This window comes from Dipodomys ordii, unplaced genomic scaffold (genome assembly GCF_000151885.1).
Source record: "Dipodomys ordii isolate 6190 unplaced genomic scaffold, Dord_2.0 Scaffold39, whole genome shotgun sequence".
NCBI classification, from domain to species: Eukaryota; Metazoa; Chordata; class Mammalia; order Rodentia; family Heteromyidae; genus Dipodomys; species Dipodomys ordii.
In genome coordinates, this window is record NW_012267255.1 from 9,483,024 (window position 1) to 9,493,015 (window position 9,992).

The following is a 9,992-nucleotide window of genomic DNA, read 5'->3' on the forward strand; positions in this document are numbered from 1 at the left end:
GACTTCCTTCAACCCCAGTACCCCACCTAGCTGGGCAGTCCAGGCTGGCACCAGGTCCACCTTCTTGGGCTGATGATATCTCAAAGTGTTAGGGCCAAACTTGGGTTCAGATGCCGTCAGCGCTTTCCTAGCAAACCAGTTAGGAAACATGTTTTGGGTTCCCATCTCTTTAAAGAGACAAATAAGGACCAATCAGGCTTTATGTTGGGCGTTCGGCGGGGGTGGGGTGGTGGCTTGAATTTTCTGTGAATGATCAAACCTGGGACAGGGGGAGTAGGAAGTAGAGGGAATCGAAGACTGCACTAGAGTCAGAAATGAAGCCTTCACCAAAGACCCCGTGCTTGAACTGGTAGGTGCTGATTTCCTAAAGGTTGGACAAGGCTTCAGCATGGATGGGACATTAAGGTGACATTACGGATGAGAAGGAGAAAAAGTAATCCTTGGCCAGCACCATCCGTTTTATACGTGTATATGTTCTCCTTGTTTTCTGATGACTTGTCGAAAAACGACCCAGCCCAGATTGCAATCTGAACTTCACAGAAGTCGCTCAGATTCATAAACCGTGGTAGATGTGTGTGCAAAGTTAACAGATTAGATGTTCACAACTCTAATGTATTCAGATTTCTTGTGACTAGCTTAAACAAAGGAGGCGGGGTGAGGGGGAGCAGTGGAAAGCAGTTTTTGCAAAGATGGATAGTTTCCAGGGTTCGCATAATAGACTGGTCACAGGGGTCCATAACCCATTGCTGAGATGGGGGTATTTAGAAACTTCCTTTGCTTTCTCTTTCCTACCGCTAGGGATTAAATCCAGCACCTTCCACATGCTAGGCAAGTGCTCTACCATTGAGCTAATCCCGGCAACGATATTCTTACTAGTAAAATTGCCCAAGCTCTTGTTAATAGTACTAACCTATGCTTCCTCAGATGGTCTATACACGTTATTTAATGAAGTATATTTTTAAAGAAAAATTCTTTTAGTTAAAAAAAAAATCTAAGAAATGATCGTGTCTCACTTAGATGATATTTATCTTTAAAAAACAACACAAAGAAAATATCTTTAACTCCTTTTTTAAGACCCAGTTTTCATCAAACTATAGTGACATCTTTTAAATATTTGGTAGCATTTTTGTTGTTGTTGGTCATGGGGTTTGAACTCTGGCCTTGGGCGCTGTCCTTGCTCTCTTCAGCTCAAGGTGAGCACTCTACCACTTGAGCCACAGCTCAAGTTTTTCTAGTGGCTTCTTGGAGATAAGAGTCTCACGGACTTTCCTGCCTGGGCTGGCTTTGAACTGCGATCCTCAGATCTCAGCCTCCTGAGTAGGTAGGTTTACAGGTGTGAGCCACCGGCACAGGGCTCCCTGGTAGCATTTTTAAGTGATATAATAAAGCTAATGTGGAAGAAGAAATAAGGTAGAAACTATGATATTGACAAGATTTATGTTAATGATTTTGTATGGTACATTGATATAATATAGTCTGGTTGCCTAATATAATGCAGGTACTTAACACAGTCTCAGGGTTTTATGACAAACTCCTAAGAGGAAATGGTGCCTGGATTCACATTTCATAGAAAGAAACAGAGTTTGTGACTTGCCAAAGATCAAATCTCTAAGATAGTGCCTAAATGTGGACAAGACTCCTTATTCTTAGGTGCATTGTTCCTGTTCTGTAAAGGCAGCTGCTGCTTCTTGGTGCCCGTATTGGGCCTTGAACTCACGGTCCTTAGTTTGTTGTTTTTTGGCAGCGCTCTACTACTTGAGCACAGCTCCACTTGGGGCTTTTTGTTGGCTAATTGGAGGTAAGACTTTCACAGACTTTCTTGCCCCGGGTGGCTTTGAACTCTCTTTTTTACTCTCTTGAATAGCTAGGATTACAGGCATAAGCTACTAGCATTCCTCTTTCTTATTCTTTTTGACTTAAGTTTATCTGGAACTTGCCATAATGGTAGTTGTAATGCCCAGACTTTCCCACATCCCCAGTATGTGGTGGAGTTTGAATATTGAAACAGGGCCATCTGTTTCCAAAACTGTCTTCTTGCTACCGATACCATTCAATGAATGATTCAAAATTCACCCTAATGGATGTTTCATGCCTACCCATTAACTCCTCTTGTTCCCACAGTGAAGATAGTTTCACGGGTTGCCTCAACACATCTCCCAAGATTTAATACTCTACCCTTGGAATGTTGGCCCTATCTCTAGAGCTCTGGGTCACTTACAGGCACATATTACAAGCAAGCAAGGCTACAAAACTACACGGTTTTCCTTCCATCCTCTAACGTCTTCTAAAGGAAATTAAAATTGACATGGGGTAAAGAACAGCTTCCAGTGCTTTCAAGTTCTGCTCTGTTGCCCAAAGGAGGACAGAGGTGCTCACGTGTGGAACTTCTTTGAGGCCTGGTTTCCTCTAATGGAGTTATAAGCCTACCTAGCTGGATTGCTGTGTGAATGAAAAGCAAGGATGCACGCAAAGGACAGCCCCTGGCACCTGGCAGGGGCTGGGGAGGATTAGCATCCTGTAGCCTGGCACTGATTGCTTTTCTGCTGTTCTCTGACTGTAGTTGTATGTGACTCGTGCACAGTGATTCGTCAGGGCTCTTAGCAATCCCCTCTTGATGCAGCTGTGCAGAGTGAGATTGCAATCGGGTTTTAGCATCTTTAACTTTTGAGTCACATCCTTTTTTTTTAAGTCTTGAATTAGAAATGTGGAGACACCTTCTTGTAGTTTTTCCTTTGTCCTACACTTTTTAGAAGATTACTAACAGCAATTACTAGCAGTTCATTGGAATGTGTGTGTGTGTGTGTGTTTTGGCAAACACACTTTCCTGTTTTCTGCCTCTCACAGTCTCTCAGCCTTGCTTATCTCTCGGGGTGCCAAGACAATGCCAGTATCTCTCCATTGCACACTTGACCATGCCCCTACTAGCTGACATGCTTCAGCCTGAGTTTGCTTCCTTCAGCAGGGCATGTCCATCGAAATCTGTTGTTGGCTCATTTACAATTTAGGCAACATGGACCCCAATGCTAATTTTAATTTTTTTTTCAAAATTTTTCCCCCAGGAAATGTCCTATGAAAAACTGGAACTTATTTCTTAGGAACATTACAAAAAATTTCTTTGTAGGCTTTTGTCATTGGTTTGTTTTTGTTTAGATGAGCACAATGGATTCTGTTTCCTGAATGAAAGACAAGTCATGTTTTCAGAGAGATCCTTACAGTAACTAGGAAAGACACCCAATTGTGTTTTCTATTGTATGTTTCGTAGTGCCTTATTTTGAGGCTTGTCCATCCCCTTCTCTATTAACTTAATAGGCCTTACCTGTTAAATTAGCACAGAAGTTAGCTCTTAAAGTAGAGGCCAATTAGGCACCACACAAGATAGCTGTGTTTCATTAATAAATTGCTCCCAGAGTGATGTAATAATTAACCTTGATTGCAAACAGATTGAGCACATCAACTGCATTTAAGTAGTTGGCATGGGAGGTGGGGTAAGGAAGGGTCCAGATGGATTTCTTTAATTAGGATCTGGATTTCCTCAAGAGGAATGAATACCCCACCCCAGAAATTTGCCTTGGTGAACAGGGCTGTTGCACAGCCAGAAGGCACCACTCACTGCTGGTAGACCCCGTCTCCTCACATGAGTGAGACAGAGAAAGACAGGGCAGAAGAAATGAAGCATGGGGGCTGGGGTGTAGCTCAGCAGCCAAGTGCTTGCCTATCCCAGGGCTAGCACAACGAAACTTGTTTTAAAGTAGTCGGGCATGAATAGATTGAAAAATCCTAATTATATATATATATATAAAATGAGTAAGATGCCAGACATAAAAAAACCTTGAACTATCTTATGACTATAACTACTTTTGAAGAGTAAATTTAGGAGCATTTAATTTTCTGGTCTTTATTTTTTTGGTGCTGGTGATTGAACCTGGGGCTTTGCGCATGTGCTGTACTGAGTTACATCCCTTTTTTTTCTTAAAAATAAGGACCCAGAAAGGAATAGGAAAGTTTCACAAATTCAAAAACCAATTGTTGGAAAACTATTTTAAAACTTAGGGAAGTAATAGAAAATGTCCTACAGGACCAAAGTATTTAATGTCAAAGAAATCTAGGAGAGTTATATGTTCTTTAAGGATCCTTTGTAAGGGGCTGAGAAGGTGGCTCAGAGGTAGAGTGCTTGCCTTGCATGCATGAGGCCCTGGGTTTGATTCCTTAGCACCAGATAAGCAGAAAAAGCCAGAAGTGGCGCTGTGGCTCAAGTGGTAGAGCACTAACCTTGAACTGAAGAGCTGAGAGACAGCGCCTGGGCCCAGAGTTCAGACTGACAAAAAAAAAAAAAAGAACCTTTGAAAGGATTCAGAAGACCCCAAATTATTCTCATACCAGAGAAATTGAAGGAGTAAAATGAGTTTGGCTAAGCCAAAATGTGCCTGTTTTCATTTTTGTGTTATCAACATGATAGAACACATTGAGAAATGCTTCCCCCTTGCCTCTGCCCCAAGATAAAGCACAGAACCACAGGCACTTCGTTTATAGACTACAACTATATGGTAGACCACACTCATCATTTAAGATTGTGTGTGTTCACACACACATGAGTGCACACTGCTTCTGGGACTTGAACTCAGGGCCTGGGTGGTGTCTCTGAGCTTTTGTGCTCAAGGCTAGTTCTCTACCATTTGAGCCACAGCTCCATTTCTAGCTTTTTTTGGGGGGGGGTGTTAATTGACAATTAGAATTTCACAGATCTTTCTTGCCTGGGCTGGCTTTGAACTACGATTGTCAGATTTCAACCTTCTGAGCTTCTAGGATTACAGAAGTGAGCTATGGGTGCTTGGCTGTTTTTACCCCTCTTTTCCATTCAAACCCATTTTTGCCAGGTGCAAAGATTGTTTAGAGGCCATAATGTCACACAACCCAGATATTATGTCTAATCTAAAAGGCACAAAGAATAATCAGTATATCAATATATTTTTGTGTGACTACATATGATAACTTACAAATGCTCTGCAATTATACTGCTACTTCTTTGTCTTTATAAAGAGACTTTTATTGGCTCTTAAACTGATACATATTTAAGCAATATTAGGCTCCTGCTTGTCTAATTTCACAGTGGCACAATCGTTCAATTGTGATCTCTCCCAATGCATCCTCTACCTGTAGTCCTAGTTCCTGTATGGATATCGTTCCCCAAGTGTAACTCAGTCAACATCCTTTGTTCATTTCTGCCAGGCTGAGAGTGCTCTGTCTTTAGCCATTCATTCTGGTGACTGGTCCATTACATATAAGTTTGTTTGTGAGTATCAAAGAATTTATACTTTCATCCACTTATGATCATGAGATTTTGGGGCAAGGGATATAAGTTGGTGCTAGATCACTTGCCTGGAATGTGTGAGGTCCTTGTTTTGGTTCTCAGCACTGTACATATGCACACACATATCAAAATGTTCCATTTACAGTAAGTAGATAACTGGTGAGAGTAAAGACCCATAAGTTGTCCTTGGCTTTCCCATGTCTGGACTTTGCCCAGCTTCCGGTTTCTGTTGCTGTTGTAGAGTCTCTGTTAAAACTGATCACGTCTTTGTTAACCTCTGATCACACACCTGTAATCCTAGCTACTCAGGAGGCTGAGATCTGAGGATCATAGTTCAAAGCCAGCCCAGGCAGGAAAGTCTGTGAGACTCTTAGCTCCAATGAATCACCAAAAAGCTGGAAGTGGAGCTGTAGCTCAAGTGGTAGAACACTAGCCTCAAGCACAAAAGCTCAGGGACAATGCCTATGCCCTGAGTTCAAGCTGCAGACCATCATTAAAAAACAAGAACAAAACCCCCCAATGTATTCAGCATCTGGAGCCTGTCATTCACTGGCCTGCTCCAAACAACTCATCCTTACTTCCTCCATGTCTTGTTTTAACCATATCACCCTTTTCCTTTATACTCACGCACATCTTTGAACATCTTTTCTGTCTCTCTCTCTGCTATTGGGAGCAGCAGGCTCGAGGACAGTGTCTTTATGTGTCTTTCTCTCCAGTGTCTCCAGTTGCATGCAAAGTGCCTGAGACAGAGGTGTTCCAGAAATTCTCCTGCCGTAAATATCAGTGTATACTTTACAGTGACATTTCTTATCTACCATCTTGGACCATATTTGTATTCTTGGAATGAAATTTGGTAGCCTAATCAGAAATTGTTATTTTTAATAGAAATAACTTTTGTGAAGATGTGATTGCAATTTAGGGAAATACACCTAACATAAGAAACATGAAGTCAGGGTATCCTAGGTTGAAGTCTCTAAATAAGCGAAAGCTATGGGAATACCTGGCTGGGTCTTGCTAGTCGTGTTTGTGTGTGTGTGTGTGTGTGTGTGTGTTTGTCAGTGTGTGTGTGTGTGTGTGTGTTTGTTTGTCAGACCTGGGGCTTGAACTCTGTGCCTGGGTATTGTTCCTGAGCTTTTTGTGCTCAAGGCTAGTGTTCTACCACTTTGAGCCACAGTGACATTTCCAGCTTTTTGGTAGCTAATTAGAGATAAGTGTCTCACAGGCCTTCCTGCTGGGGCTGGCTTTGAACCAATCTCAGCCTCCTGAGTAGCTAGGATTACAGGCATGAGCCACCAATGCCTGGCCTCTCTGTGTATCTTAAGAACTTGTCCTAATTAATAAAAATTACTCCATGGTGCTTCTCACATCTCTTAGAGGTTTATTAAAATTGGAAACATAGTCACATAATCTTCTTTTTGTTGGTACATGGGGGAAATGTAACTTACAAATCCAACTTCTGGGAAATCTTATAAAAGGTTTTTTTAGTCAATAATAGCATGATTGTTTTGAAGCTTTGAAGTTTTCATTAGGAAAACATTGTCAGGCGAATTTATTTTATTTTCTGTGACATTAGCAAGGTCAATATAAAGTACTACTCAATTTAGGGAATACTGGCCGCACACACAGCATTCTAGTTAATGCCCAGCTATCTGGGTTTTTTGGAAGAGCGAGCATCTGTGTGTGGGGCATGCAAGGTCTACATCTTTGAATGAAGTATTTTAGCATTTTATCTATGGAAACATATATTTACATAAGCGATTCCATGATGGACCAAGTGCCTTGGTCTTATAGCAAAGATTTGAAGAGCTGGGAAAAGGAAAAATAATACAATGAAAGGAAACAGGCAAAACCAAGCAATTAAATTAATTGAAGGAAAGTATAGGGTGGGACCTTTGAAGAAAAAAAAATCATCAAGCAGACAATCTACGTGAATATACTTGATGTTTGGAGGTTTTATTTCCATCGCTATGCCACCAGTAGTTAGAAGAGTACACAACATGTAGCAAAAGGCCAATAAATGTTTTCTGAATGAATAAATACATGGAAATTCAAGATGGAGAAAAGACTGTCATTAGCATAGAAACAAATATTAGAAGAGGTTGGTACTGAATAACTAGCAAATTGTTAGGAAAAACATTTTGGACAAACAATTTGCCAGCAAAGTTTTGTTTAGGTCTTATATTAAAAAGATTTCTGGTAGGTCTAGCCAAAAATGTGGCTTCAAGGTTACTAAGTCTGACCTAAAAAAAAAAAAAAAATCACAGCTCCACCCTTGCTCTTCTTTTGTGTTCTTTCATAAGGGCTTATTAGGAGCCAGGAAATTAAGTTCCTATTTATTTGTTGAAATTATATTTTTATCTTTAAGTAGTTGTACGAGAGAGAGTTACTATTCAACATTTTAGTTTGTAAGAACAATGCATGCTAATCTGTGTCACCCTGTTCATCATTCTCCCCCACCCGTCCATCCCAACCAGTCCTTCCCCTTCGTTTCTTTAGTTTCATAGGATATTAAGCGCTTTGAATTTTTTCATCTACATATTGTATTAACATCAATCGGCTGTATAAAGGAGTTTCATTTTGACATGTCCATATATGCACACATGGTGTATTGATCCAGCTGCCTCCCTCTATCTTTCTCCTTCTTCTCTCTCCCCCTCTGCCTGAGCCCAAACCAATCTCACAAGCTTCTTTGTTCCATTTTCACACATACATGTAAAGTATTTTGACCATATTTATGCTCCTTTACCCTCTCCATCCCTCTGGAACCCACAAGCTGGACAGGACCTGTTTTGAATTCTTGTCATTCTTTTTTTTCTTTAGTTGATGCTAATGGTTCAGAGATTTCACTGTGCTATTTCACACATGTATATGCAGTGTTATTACCAGATTGATCTGCTTTACGCTTACTTTCTCCTATCCCCACTAGATTCAACTAATGTAGCCATCCCCCCCAAGAAGATAAACTCCTATCTTCATTATAGTTAACTTGAAAAGTGCTTCAGCATGTTTTACCAGAAATATATATATATATATATATATATTTCATAGAAGGAGATTGTAAAAATAACTTGGTGTTAGGTCTTACCCTAGATACATTTAGTAGATAACCTTTACAACTCTATCTTGGTCAAGGAAAAATCCTTCATTCCATTTGTGTGTTAAGATCACTGGATTTATTACCTACCCATTTCACTTTTTTAGATTTCTTCATTTGTATTGTACAATCACAGCTTTGTGATTGCCAGCAATGTCTGATAAATGCTGATTATATACTGTTTGGCTCTGTCAGGAAAGATTCTCAAAGCATAAACTAACACTGCTTCAAAGTCATTATTTTGTCCAGTGTATGGACCTGGACTTCTATATTTCATATGTTCTGTCTTATTTAGCATATTTTACTTTAAAAGATGCAGCAAGAGGTGCATAGTAACTCATCTAAACTATTTTGTGTTGTAAAGTTCACCATGATGTGATTGTGAGCAAAGGCATTACCTTCTTTTTTGAAGGTTCTAGAGTTACATTGTTTTCATTGCTTCTTTCCAGCTGGCAGGGATTTTGCCTGTAGTTTTTACTACTGTGACAGCCTTGTTTTCTTAAGGACCTTCTTTTCCCTAAGATTCTTGCTATACTAGGAAATTACATTATTTGCTACCTTAAAAGTCAAGAGTCTGAAGACCTGGTATTGTATCTAGGAAGGATGTTGTAGGCATTGTAATCATTTATAAAGTGTAACCACTAGTATCTTATTAGTGTGATTGTAGTTTCTAAATGTGCAGCATGTGACAAAATAGCCCAATCAGTTATATACTATTAGGAAGTAGATTCCTAAGAACCTATGCAGATAACAATATCATATCAGGGACAGTTTAAAGTGTCTGAGTGACAAGTGATGACTGTTATTCTGTGTGGATGAGGCAAACTACACATGCGTATCACATATAGTTAGAATAAAGTTTATCAGCCAGACACTCGTGACTCATGCCTGCAATCCTAACTACTCAGGAGGCTGAGGTTTGAGGATTCAAATTTGAGACCAGTCTGGGCAAGAAAATCAACAAGCTGGTAGTGAAGCTGTGGCTCAAATGATAGTGCCAAGACCCTGAGTTCAAGCCCTAGTATCAATGGAAAACAAAACATCCCTCCCCAAACATTATGTGAAAAAAAATATAGTTCTGATGAGTTAACAGATACTCTCACAGAGAACTGGGAACAATAAAAACAACAAAATAGAAAAACTAAAATGGAAAATCTGTTGGATAGGCTTCGCAGCAAATTAGTGAAAACAGAAATATATCAATAGAAATTTGCAATCTGAAGAATAGAAAGAAAAATAGTTGAACATACTAGACAAAGCCATATTAACACATGGAACAATATCAAGAGTATAGCAGCGGTTCTTTCTTAAAGATGCCTGAAGCGACCTGGGGAAATGATCTGCCACTCTTTTGACCAAGCCATCTGGGGAAGAAAAGTCCATGAGATTATCTCCAATTAATCACCAGACATTGTCCAAAAAGAAATGTACTTAGCCGGGCACTGGTGGCTCGCACCTGTAATCCTAGCTACTCAGGAGGCTGAGATCTGAGGATCGCGGTTCAAAGCCAGCCCGGGCAGGAAAGACCGTGAGACTCCTATCTCCAATAAACCATCAGAAAACCGGAAGTGGCGCTGTAGCTCAAGTGGT

At 40.2% G+C, this 9,992-nt stretch overlaps 1 protein-coding gene across 1 annotated transcript in view; it reads left to right on the plus strand.

Annotated features, from left to right (window-relative positions):
• The first annotated feature begins 311 nt into the window (after nucleotides 1-311).
• Nucleotides 312-9,992, plus strand: part of Lrrc8c (leucine rich repeat containing 8 family, member C) — a 70,284-nt gene continuing 60,603 nt past the window's right edge. The window contains exon 1 of the mRNA XM_013018323.1: nucleotides 312-349. The gene's annotated coding sequence lies outside the window, so the exon portion shown is untranslated. The remainder of the gene's footprint in view (nucleotides 350-9,992) is intronic.